Source organism: Cupressus sempervirens, chromosome 3 (assembly GCF_028749045.1).
Source record: "Cupressus sempervirens isolate cs-2001-9-10 chromosome 3, ASM2874904v1, whole genome shotgun sequence".
NCBI classification, from domain to species: Eukaryota; Viridiplantae; Streptophyta; class Pinopsida; order Cupressales; family Cupressaceae; genus Cupressus; species Cupressus sempervirens.
Window position 1 is genome coordinate 915,706,417 of NC_143120.1, and position 11,113 is coordinate 915,717,529.

The window sequence follows — 11,113 nt, forward strand, 5'->3', positions numbered from 1 at the left end:
TTTTTTTTTGGTTTTCTGTTAAGAGGGATAGATGATTATCTATGAGAGGAAGGGAACAATTTTAAAAGAGAGGAAGCCGATTTCTGAAGAGGACATTTTTCAGCAAAATGGAGAGAAGTTTTTTTTTTCTATAAACAAAGAAGGAAAAACTTTTTTGGAAAGAGAAGCAACCGAATTTGGGAGAAGATAAGAAGCAGGGCAAGCGGCTAGAGTATTTGGCAACAACAATCAATTGGGGATGATTTCTTTTAATCAACAGGAAAGAACAACCACCATTGATAGAAGAGAGGCATAGGTGTTTCCACAACATTCAGGTTCTTTTTTTTTCTTCTGTTAAATATCAAAGACTAAAGTCATTAACTGTTTTAAATTTCAATTTGAGAAGAAATTGCTGTTTATATCAACTTGCTATTGTGAGTATAATAAATTTTTTGTCTACATTGATTTACTGATATGAGTATAATAATAATGTTGTTTACATTAATTTGCTGTTTCAGTATGGTAAGTTTGTTTTGTTGAATCTACTATGAACGGAATAAAACATATAATGTTGAAAAGAAGTTAAATAGTAAAAAAAAATGGTCTGGCTGATTGTCTTCCTATTTTCCATACGTAACTTTATGATTTCCTTATTATGTTTTTTTTCTTTTGTTTTTACCAAATGTTAGTAAATATTGAATTGGTGCAATAGAATTCCTTCAACATTTTGGCACTTTCCACTATATAATAAATAATTACTGTGCTATAGTATGTGTTTTACATTGTAATTTCTAAGAGAAAATTTGAGCTGCAGGGTATCACGTTTTGGTTGTGGATAAGATTTTTCCACTATGTGGTTGTAACTGTCTATTACCATTGTTAATTTATTAGTCTCTCTAATGGGTCTTGTTTGTGTAAATGATATGAGAAATGGACTTATCTTACAGCTGGTTGTTGATTTGAAATAAACATAAGTATCAGTTGCTTGTTTATATTTTTTTAATTAGTGCAACATGCTCTTTATTTTAAAACTAAATTACTTCTAAACCTAGAAGACCATTGTATATTAATGTATAGTTTGATTTAGCTGAGTTGTTTGACAATCATAGTGAAAGATTTAGTGGAAGCATAATCTACCATATATATATAAAGTTGAAAGATTGAGAAATATATTATCTTCAAACAGGAAAATATATTTTACCTATGTTTAGGGGAAAAACAAGCTCATTCTCACAGTTAACTTTGGAGTACAACAGAGAATTTTATTGAAGACTCTCTTATAGTCTAGTCTCTATATTTTTATTTTTATTGCTGATTGAATAGTTTAATATAATTAATTATATTGATTTACTAATCAATACGGAGATAAGCTATACAATAGCCTAAGAGTTATAACTCAATAAGATTTTGTTTCTGTTTCAAATTAGGAAGGGTGCTGAATGTGGGATCAAAGAGGAGGGTAATTTATGGGAAATGTATTTTTTTTCTTTAGAAATTTACCTGTCATTCTTTTACATTTTACTAGTTCATGATGTGTGGCCAAGCTTGGTAAAAATTTTATGCATATGTTTGAGATGCATTGGTTATTATCACATTGTTTTCCCTCTTCCATATCCTTGTGAATGTATCTACTAGACATAGGTGTAAGTAGATTAGATCACTTGGCTGCACCAGTTCTTTCCGATCCAATTGTGTCGAGCTGCTAGTCTTCTCGTGCCAGGGTTGGGTAGTTTTCCTTAACCGAAAAATCTCGAGCAGCTACCACTCCATGGTTGGGTGGTAAAAGCGCCTGGACCACTCTTCCATCTCATGATAGCGGATGGACATTGTTCTGATGGCTCAGAGACGAGATTATATGCAGATGGACACTAAAGTTTGATGGCATACCATTTTTTTAATATGATTATGTTATATATGTTTTATATTATACAATGTGCTGATGTTATAATCATGTTCAACGTGCAAGATTTGCATAGTCTTGAAAAATGACATCATCGTCATGTTCACCTGATTCATTTCCAGCATTTACGCTTTGATTGTTTATAGTATCGACATGTGGTCGACCTTGTATTATCAAGTGTATTTAGAGAATTTGGTGTTATGTAATAATGATTGTGATTCTAGTTACTCTCGACTATTTTTTGATATGTACAGATTTTCCAGCTGGAAATGGACCTTGAATTATATGGTTATGTAAATTAAATCGACTTTCAACTTTTCAAGTTTTATATATTTCCTCTTATTGTTCCATATCTTGAGGTTGTTTGCTTATGTAGCAATTATTTTGGATTACAGGCTTTACACATATTCAAATTTCAATACCACTTAAAAATAGAAAATTGATAATAACTTTCATTATGATTAATTTACGAAACAAACGAACCAAAAAATAATACAAATTAAAAAAATGTTAACATAAAAACAAAAAAACTCTAGTGTGTATACATATATATATACATATATATATATATATATATATATATATATATATATATATATATATATATATATATTCTTGAACCATACAAGAAATCAGAAGTAATTCTGACCCATGACCCATAAATGATATAACAAATATTTAATGCTTAGGTTTCAATAATGTTGGTAAACAGATTTGTCATAGTAGAATTGTCCAACAGAATGTGTGGCAAACCGTTCACAACAGTTTGATAGGCCCTTGGTATGCGGCCTTCCTCTGCGTTTTGAGGGGCAACTCCCTCGTATGATATAATTTTTAAAAGGTTTTTCAATTAAAGAATCTAAAACTTCAAAGTTCAAGACAAAGTCATGGAAGACGAATGCACCACATGCCCTCACAACCTTTTGTGGTTAACAAGATCGATAACAGAGGTGCTCAAGAACTACGCTTGAAAGCAACCTGTATTATTAAGAACATTCATTATCATCCGTAAACACTCGCATAGCACCATGAGAATGTCCACTACAATGTATAAGAATTTGGATTTTAAAATAAGAAACGCAAAGCAGATCTCATTTCATTTCCTTGCACCAAGAAAAACAATAGAGATTTTTCAATTCAGAGATAAAAAGTGTACATCCTTTCCAAAATTTATCCCTAAATCAAAATTTCAACATAGTGTTCCCTTATTTTTCCAACCAAAAGTCCCCTTTACAATGCTAAAAGATTTCCTTATATAGACATAGAGGTTAGTAACTACCTCTTTGTGGTTAATAACCACCTCCAAAATACATAATTTTGGAAGGTTAATTAACCTCAAGAAAATTAACCTATACAAAGAAGACATTCAAAAGCAAAACTTTTAGCTAGAATTCCTAAGAATGTATACATATTCAATCACTGATTCTTCTAGCTACTAACTCTATCTACCCAGACACAATTGATCTATCCTGAAAAGCCCTGAAATGTGTATATTCCATGACAATCTATGTAATCTTTCAACACAACTTGCTATAAGAGTATCTGTAATAATCATCTTCTTTAGTCCTTCCAGTCTTTCAAAACCTGGTGCCTACCGCAACTGGGGACATCTGGTAATGACAAAGCTTTCCAAGCTTGTTAAAAATTCAATGCCTTGTATACTCTGCAGCCTTAGGCAATTCCCAATAAAGACACTCGTCAATCTCTTCAAAGAAAAACTCACCCTCCACTTTGGGCATTGGTTAATGAAGGTTCTCTTCAATCTTTTCAATAGTTCAATAACTTTAATACTCTCTAGCTTTGGACAATACACAATCCAAATCCTTACCAATCTATTCAAACTTTTAATAGCTGGCACATCTTTCAAGATTCGATAGTGATTAACAATTATCTTCTTCAAACAACTAGCATGCCCAATATTTGGCAACTCTATCAAACTGCTACATATTCTTATTTTGTAAGATTCAACATATCTTTTGAAAAATACATTCCTCGACTCTTTATATTTCAAGAGCACCAGACATTCCAGTGTGATTACCCCTCTGACATCCACTTGTTTTCCGTCCAGCTAATACATCCATGAATGCGGTCTTATCGGCTCCACTAACTCCCACTAAAGCTATAAGAATGCCAGGTTTAAAAGCTCCACTCAGATCTCACAAAAGTTGTAGCCAGTCCTCTGTTATGCCTTGTTTTAATCGTGCTCAAATTAGCACAGGCCGAGAGGACACTGGTGAAGGTTGAGGCATATGGCTTTATGCCTGTCAATTGCATTTGATTAAATACCTCCAAGGCTTTCTTCGCAAACTCATTTTGAGTATACACTGCGATCACGACATCCCAAGAGACAACATCTGGTTGAGGCATTTCTTTGAAGATCTTTAAAGTTGATTAAGATCATTGCTTTGTGCATATCCTGTAATTACTACATTCCAAGAAATTCCATCTCATTCAGAAGCTTCATCAAACACCATATGAGCTTCTGCTAGCCTTCCACACTTAGCATACATATCAACTAATGCATTGGATACAAAAAGCTGAGATCAGAAGCCGGTTCTAACTATGTGGGTATGGAGCTTCTTTCCCTGTCTCGGGTCACCAAGCTTGGCGCATACGCTCAACATGGTAGCAAATGTGAAATGATCCACTTTCATTCCCAACTCACGCATTTTCCAAAATGATTTCCGAACATCCTCGTAATGTCCATATTTTATTGAAAGACCCAATAACATGCATAATTCTCACATTATCAAAAGACACTAATTGGGGTATGTTTGTGTATGCACAATCACACCAGAGAAGCCACACGATGTCTTTTGTAATCTTGCTATTCTCACCTTTCAAGGAATCCCCATTGGCTACTAGAATCTTTATAGTTTGCTTCTTGTTTGTGAGTCTAGTCTGATCTAACAACGATCGCAGAATCCCATTTTCATGAGACATTCTTTCAAACATTTGTCGTACATCACTCTTGATTGACTTGTTTCATCCATTTATATTGTAGATATGCCTGATTACGTAGAAAGGAACATACATTTCTCTTTACACAAGCCGCAACGCTCTCATGTACAATAGAACTCTAATGTAGTAAGCAATGTTGTTGCCGCTGATTAACCATAATAGTGGTTCAAAGACATGGCATGAGGCTGGAGACTCTCAATCATTTTGTCAAATAAGTTATGTGCTACAGCCAGGTATGGTGCTCACAAGATCAATCATTTGAAAATAATATTGGCCTACACCACTTCTGGTTGACCACTTAAATGTTTCAATTCTAATACTATCATGTGGTTATCATATGATTATGCACTTCTCCTCACAATGTTCCTTTTGATATACCTGATTGAATATACACACATTATTCCTGAGAAAGAAAAAGCTATGACTCCTTGCCCAGGAAAACAGCTATCCCCAACACAATATAATCCATCTATAGCCATTGTGTTAAATGGCATCCCAAGCAACCCTTTCAAATTTTTATGAGGTATAGGTCCATAAGTTCCATCCTCGCGAGCAAGGAAACGTCTATGTGTCTTAGGTGTACCAACCTCTTTAAAATTTATTGCACCTTTTAGGCCTGGAAAAAGGGTCTTCTCCAACCTGCTAATAATTTCATTGGCCACAGTTTCTTTCTTGGCATTATAATCTCTAAATGAGAGGCCCTTCCAATCATCAATCCAAGCAGTAGTAAAGACATGAAGAATATGGTAGCTATTAGGAGCTAGTGACGGATCTAAAATAGTTGGAATACTGAGAAAAACGATTCCATATGGTTCCTCTAGTTTTCCCTAGTCATCCTCTAGAATAAAATGATGGCAATCTATACCCGGTGGCAAAACACTCTCTTTCACTCCCAAGTGAATGGAAAGAAAAGAAGGCGCTTTTACATATAAACTCTGAAAATTTTGTTCCTCTTTAGGAAGCTCCTCTAGTCTTAAAAGTCGTCCAAAGGTATCCCATCTAGTTGCATTTGAAATGATCTTCTTGGCATAAAATTCTCTACCATCAGAGAGCCTCACTCCTACAGCTTTTCCATTTTCCAGTTTAATATTTGTGACATTTTCCTTATATAGAATCGAGCCACCATTATCGATTAGACCTTTAGCTAGATTTGTGGCAATTCCACCTACACCACCAACATGATAATTTATCCCTCCAAAATGTCTATCACGTAGAACCATACTTGCATTTATCATTGGTGTTTGCAAAGCTTTTACCGTGCTCACAATGAAGCACTCTGCATCAATGAAATTAAGTAAAACTGGATCTTTAATATACTTCCGGGCTATGTCACCAGCATTTTGTGGCAAGTAAGAGGCAAGAGTTAGGCATGCCACTGGATTCTTGAAAAACTGGCCAAAAAGATATAGCGGCTCCTCCAAAGATTTCAATTCCAGTGAATTCAAAGAATTAAACACCTTCCAACATTCATTGTAAAATTGGGAAATTCCTTCCTTTTCATGGGGGAAATAACTAGTAAGTTCAACAAGAAAATCTTCAAACTCTCTGTGCACACGAACAAAAAGACCCCCTGGCAAATGGTAATGAACAGTTATTGGATCAGGTATGACCTCCATTTTGCAACCAACAGTTGCTAATGCTTTTGTGATTAGATTTATAGAGCCCGTTTCATTCCTCACGATCATCTTTCAATTCAACCTTTATTAGGTACCAACAATTTTCCAAGCTTTTGTTTGTTGAATCAAGATCTCGTAGGAGATATGGTTTTGATCAAAGATGAGTTTCTTGATATACACATCTAGCCTCCTGAATACTGTCTTCATCAATTAATCATTTTGATGCATATACTGTAATCATGACAAAAGAAATACTTCCACCATCTTGTGCCCGAGATTTTAAAGAGTGTGATTCTTTCTTCTGTTAAAATGATGGGGTGCCTGCATCTTTCTCCACTTGGGCATATGCTCAGCCAAGATAACTTTATCATCCCCATTTTCTATTTCGAACCATCTTCATGTCTGATTTGGAATTTCAAACAGGTTAATAACTGTTTTATAGAGGTTAGGAAAAACATGTTTTTGATGGTTATCATTAACCTTTTAAGAGGTTAATGGTTAGGAAAAACGTGTTTTTGGGCGTTGACATTAACCTTTTGAGAGGTTAAGAAAAACGTATTTTTGAACGTTATCATTAACCTATTGGGAGGTTAGGAAAAACACGTTTTGGGAGGCGATCATTAACCTTTAATAACTTGAGGCTCAGAAGTTGGGTTTTAGCGATTTCAAGTGCTGTGCGGAGCTGCTAACGAGTAGGAGACATGGAGGCTTAAAGACTCACAAAATTCAAAGATAGAATGGCCAATTTAAGACTTAAAACCAGGCAAGTTTCAAATATTAACCATGGCCTATAAAATTGAAACAATTTTATAACCGAACAACAAATAAGATATATACTTGCGGTGAACTATTTGACCATTGAATACACCGTACCAGACTTATCATATAACAGAGAAATCCATTGATTTGAATCATATTTAGGAATGAGATACAAGCGTGTGAACGAGATATAATACATATATTAGTGAATTCAAACTTTTGAATTGGTCAATTTCAGAATTACACGTTCAACTATTCTGATCATGTCCATCTGTGACTTTCTGCTATGAATATATTGTATTACGGTTAACCATTTCATTTGATCTCCCCATAACACTTTCAATTCCACCCAGCTCTTCTTTGTGGTCAGTTAATGAACGAAAATCTACATTTTCTTGAGCAGTTAAAATGGCATGCTCAAAGCTTATAAGAATTATGAGACTGCTTCTTGTTATAACTATTTTATTTGCTTGTGCAAGTTTCTGCTCGATATAGCCTTAAGACGGATGTAAATGTAAATGTAAATAATGGTGCAGATGACAACTCCAACAAAGCAAGCTTTAATTTTTTTCAAGTAGTGGAGAGATTACGATCGTGTATTAACTGCGTCAGCCATATTCCAGATCCCAAGTGCTGCAGATGAAAATATATACTATTCCACTAATATTCGTATTATTCTTTGTTCGAAATGAATTGGGTGATATCTTTGATTGACTTTTATCTCGTATAGTGAGCGCCGATTAAAGAGTAACTCGATTAATTATTTTTCATTGTTTCCCTGCTATATTTTGTAGATCCATTTTGTAAGATTAACTTTTGGATGATGAAGTTAGATTTGAAGTTATATTGGTGTTCCTTAAATAATAATATTTCAATTATCTTTGACGAATAATTTTTTTTTGAATTGTAAGCGAGTTAGTCTTATGAAGGTGGTTTGAGGACCATCTGTTATTTCGATCTGTAGAAAACAGTATTCTTTACCTCCTCTTGTAATGGGTGAACAGCTTGATCATTCGAGGAAGGGAAATGTCTACATAGCTATTAAGGCACATTGTATTAACGCACATTGTATTTTGACTATCGATTAATTTGTAAATACAATGAAGTGGGTATTATCTTCTTAATGTCATATTTCACTCTTCAAAACAGTGAAGACGGACGACATTATTTAAAAACAATAGATGCAAGTGTAAATGCTCTTATCCACCGTAGTTAAATGGTATTGCATGTAAATTTAATGCAAGAAAAGGATATCCAAATGAAATAGTCACAATGATTCACTTTATTGAGATAAACTTTATTTGAAAAATATTATTGTAGTCATTTATTATTTATGATTTATCTTAAAAGATTTTTTAAGTGTCAAAAATTAATTCATAGCTAATATTGAAAAAATACAATTGCAATTTCACTTAACAGAAAGAAATTGCAACACAATACCACAATATTTTTGAACAAATTGATCCTAGATAAACCCCTAAGGAAAAACTAATTCTATAGATGAAAAATCATATTAAACTTTACCAAATCAAGTGATACAAAATTCCTTGCCTCTTACTAACATGAATCTAGTAAAATTATCGCAAATGCTATATTTGTCCCAGTGTTGATCAAATACATGAGCGAACCAATCAATTTCTTATATAAGGTGGGATCTACATCCTTCTCCCTGGATGTATCTACCTTTCTTCAATTTGTGATCATAGTTTTAGACATAGCTTTGTGATCCTCTACCTTAAATCTAATCAAGATTTCAATGCAATATTTCCCCTAGCCAATAAAAATCTCTTTATGTGTCGGTTAGATCTCTATACCTAGAAAGTAGTGCATAAGTCCTAAATCTTTCATTTTGAACTCTTTTGCCTCTTCTACTTGCTCCCTCTTGCAATTCTCTATGAGCCCTATTGAACCTATAAATAACAACTCATCCACATATAGAATAAGAATGAGAACCTCACTGCCAACCACCAAGTAGTAGAAGTTAGCAACTAGCTTAGTCTTCACAAAGCTCATTTCCTGTAAGTATGTATCAATGCAATCATACTCTAATTTGGGAGCTTTCTTGGGTCTACATACAAAGCTCTATTCAATTTGCCCATGTGTGTCTCTTTGTTGCATGCTATAAAGCCTTTCAATTGTTCTATGTATACCTCCTTCTTCAATTCAACATTATGGAATGCTATCTTGGCACTCATTTGATGAATCTACCATCCCATCTATGCTATAAATGAGATCACCGCTCCTATAGAAGTATACCTAACAACTAGAAATTTTTTTTTCTCATATTCTATTCCCTTCTTTTGAGAGAACCCCTTTTCCATGAACCTTGCCTTGTATTTCTCGATGCTACCCTATGCATTGTGTTTCTTACAGATCCAACATGATTCATCTGTTTCCCTATGTTTTTCTCTAGGCACTATGCCCCACAAATCATTTTGGATTATTTAGGAATGCTCCTTAACCATATCATCTTGCCATAGTTGATGTTGTACAATCTCCTAATGGCTGGAAGGTTCACTGTTAGCCACCTAACTAATTAATGCCACATAGTCATTAAACTTTGTTGGTTGTCTTTGTTGTCGCATACTCTTCGTTAGAGCTCCCACAAATTCTTGAGTATACCTTTGTATCTCTTGAACATCATGGTTCTTGCTGCTAACTGTAGAGGATAAAACATCAACCTCTGTGTCTTCTTCATGCATTTTCTTTTATACCAATTTCTCTGTATTCTTTGAATCTTCACTACATGAGCCTACACTTGTACTAGTAGCTATACTTGACCTTTGTTTCTCTTGAATTTTTCTTGGAGCTTATGTTGGAAGCTCACTAGAAAAATATATGGAGCTTCTAAATACCTTGTCCTCCATGAACTTGATATCACATCAAACTATAATTCTTCTAGTCCCTCAATCCTAAAACTTATATGCCTTTGAGGCTTCAATGTACAAAAAAATGTACCTCACCTCTATAGTGTGATCTAGCTTTGTACATGCTTCACTTGGAATATGATAGTATGCCTAACTTCAAAATATCCTAGAGTTACTAACATTTGGCTTCTCCCCTATGAAAGCTTCCTCTGGTGTCATCGTCCCTAGTACCTTCTATGGAACCATGTTCTAAATGTATACAATTTTACTATATGCCTCTACCAATAAGTAGTGTGTCATATCTGGGTCACGTAACATAGCCCTTGTTGCATCCAATACAAAATGGTTCTTCCTCTTAGAAAATTCATTCTATTGTGGGTTATGTTATGTCCAAAAATTAAAAACCCATAAATAGAGTGCTAATTTCTTTTTGTTTCCTTTTAATTAGTCATTCAATCAACTTCTTTGAAACTAAAATCAAAGATATTAAATCTACACTTTAGTTAATCTCACAAGTCATGAATCTAAGACATAAATCCCCATCACAACAGAATATTAAATAACATACAACGTTTCTTCCATATCATTTCCTTACAACAATAATAAATAATAAATCTAATTTGTTCATGAATCTATTTTATGAAACTTTTTTGCTCGATATGGCCTACAACTTTGGTTCATGCCTATAAAGTCATCAAGGGGATGGATCCCACCCCCATAATTTTCCCCTCCATCGGATTTGGTACATGTGTGCTTGGATTTTAAACTAGTCCTTTACTCTATATCTCAAAATGATCACATGTTACATTTGGTGGTGAATCCTTGCCTGGCAAAGCCATGTGGTGATCTTGAAGATTGTGCCTGTTTGGGCCCCCACTCTTTGGAGAGTCCCATGATGGCTATGGTCTAGACCAAGATCCCAAAGTCAAACTAGCTAAGTGCTATTGTTGGATCCAAGATCACCATGGAAACTTGAGAGGAACCCACATTTTCCTTAGGGGTTACAAGCCCATAGATCTCACTCCTAGAAT

General features: G+C 34.3%; 1 pseudogene; it reads right to left on the bottom strand.

The window, feature by feature from the left end:
* Positions 1-5,181: 5,181 nt before the first annotated feature.
* Positions 5,182-6,525, bottom strand: LOC149569742 (prolycopene isomerase, chloroplastic-like; annotated as a pseudogene).
* Positions 6,526-11,113: the final 4,588 nt, after the last annotated feature.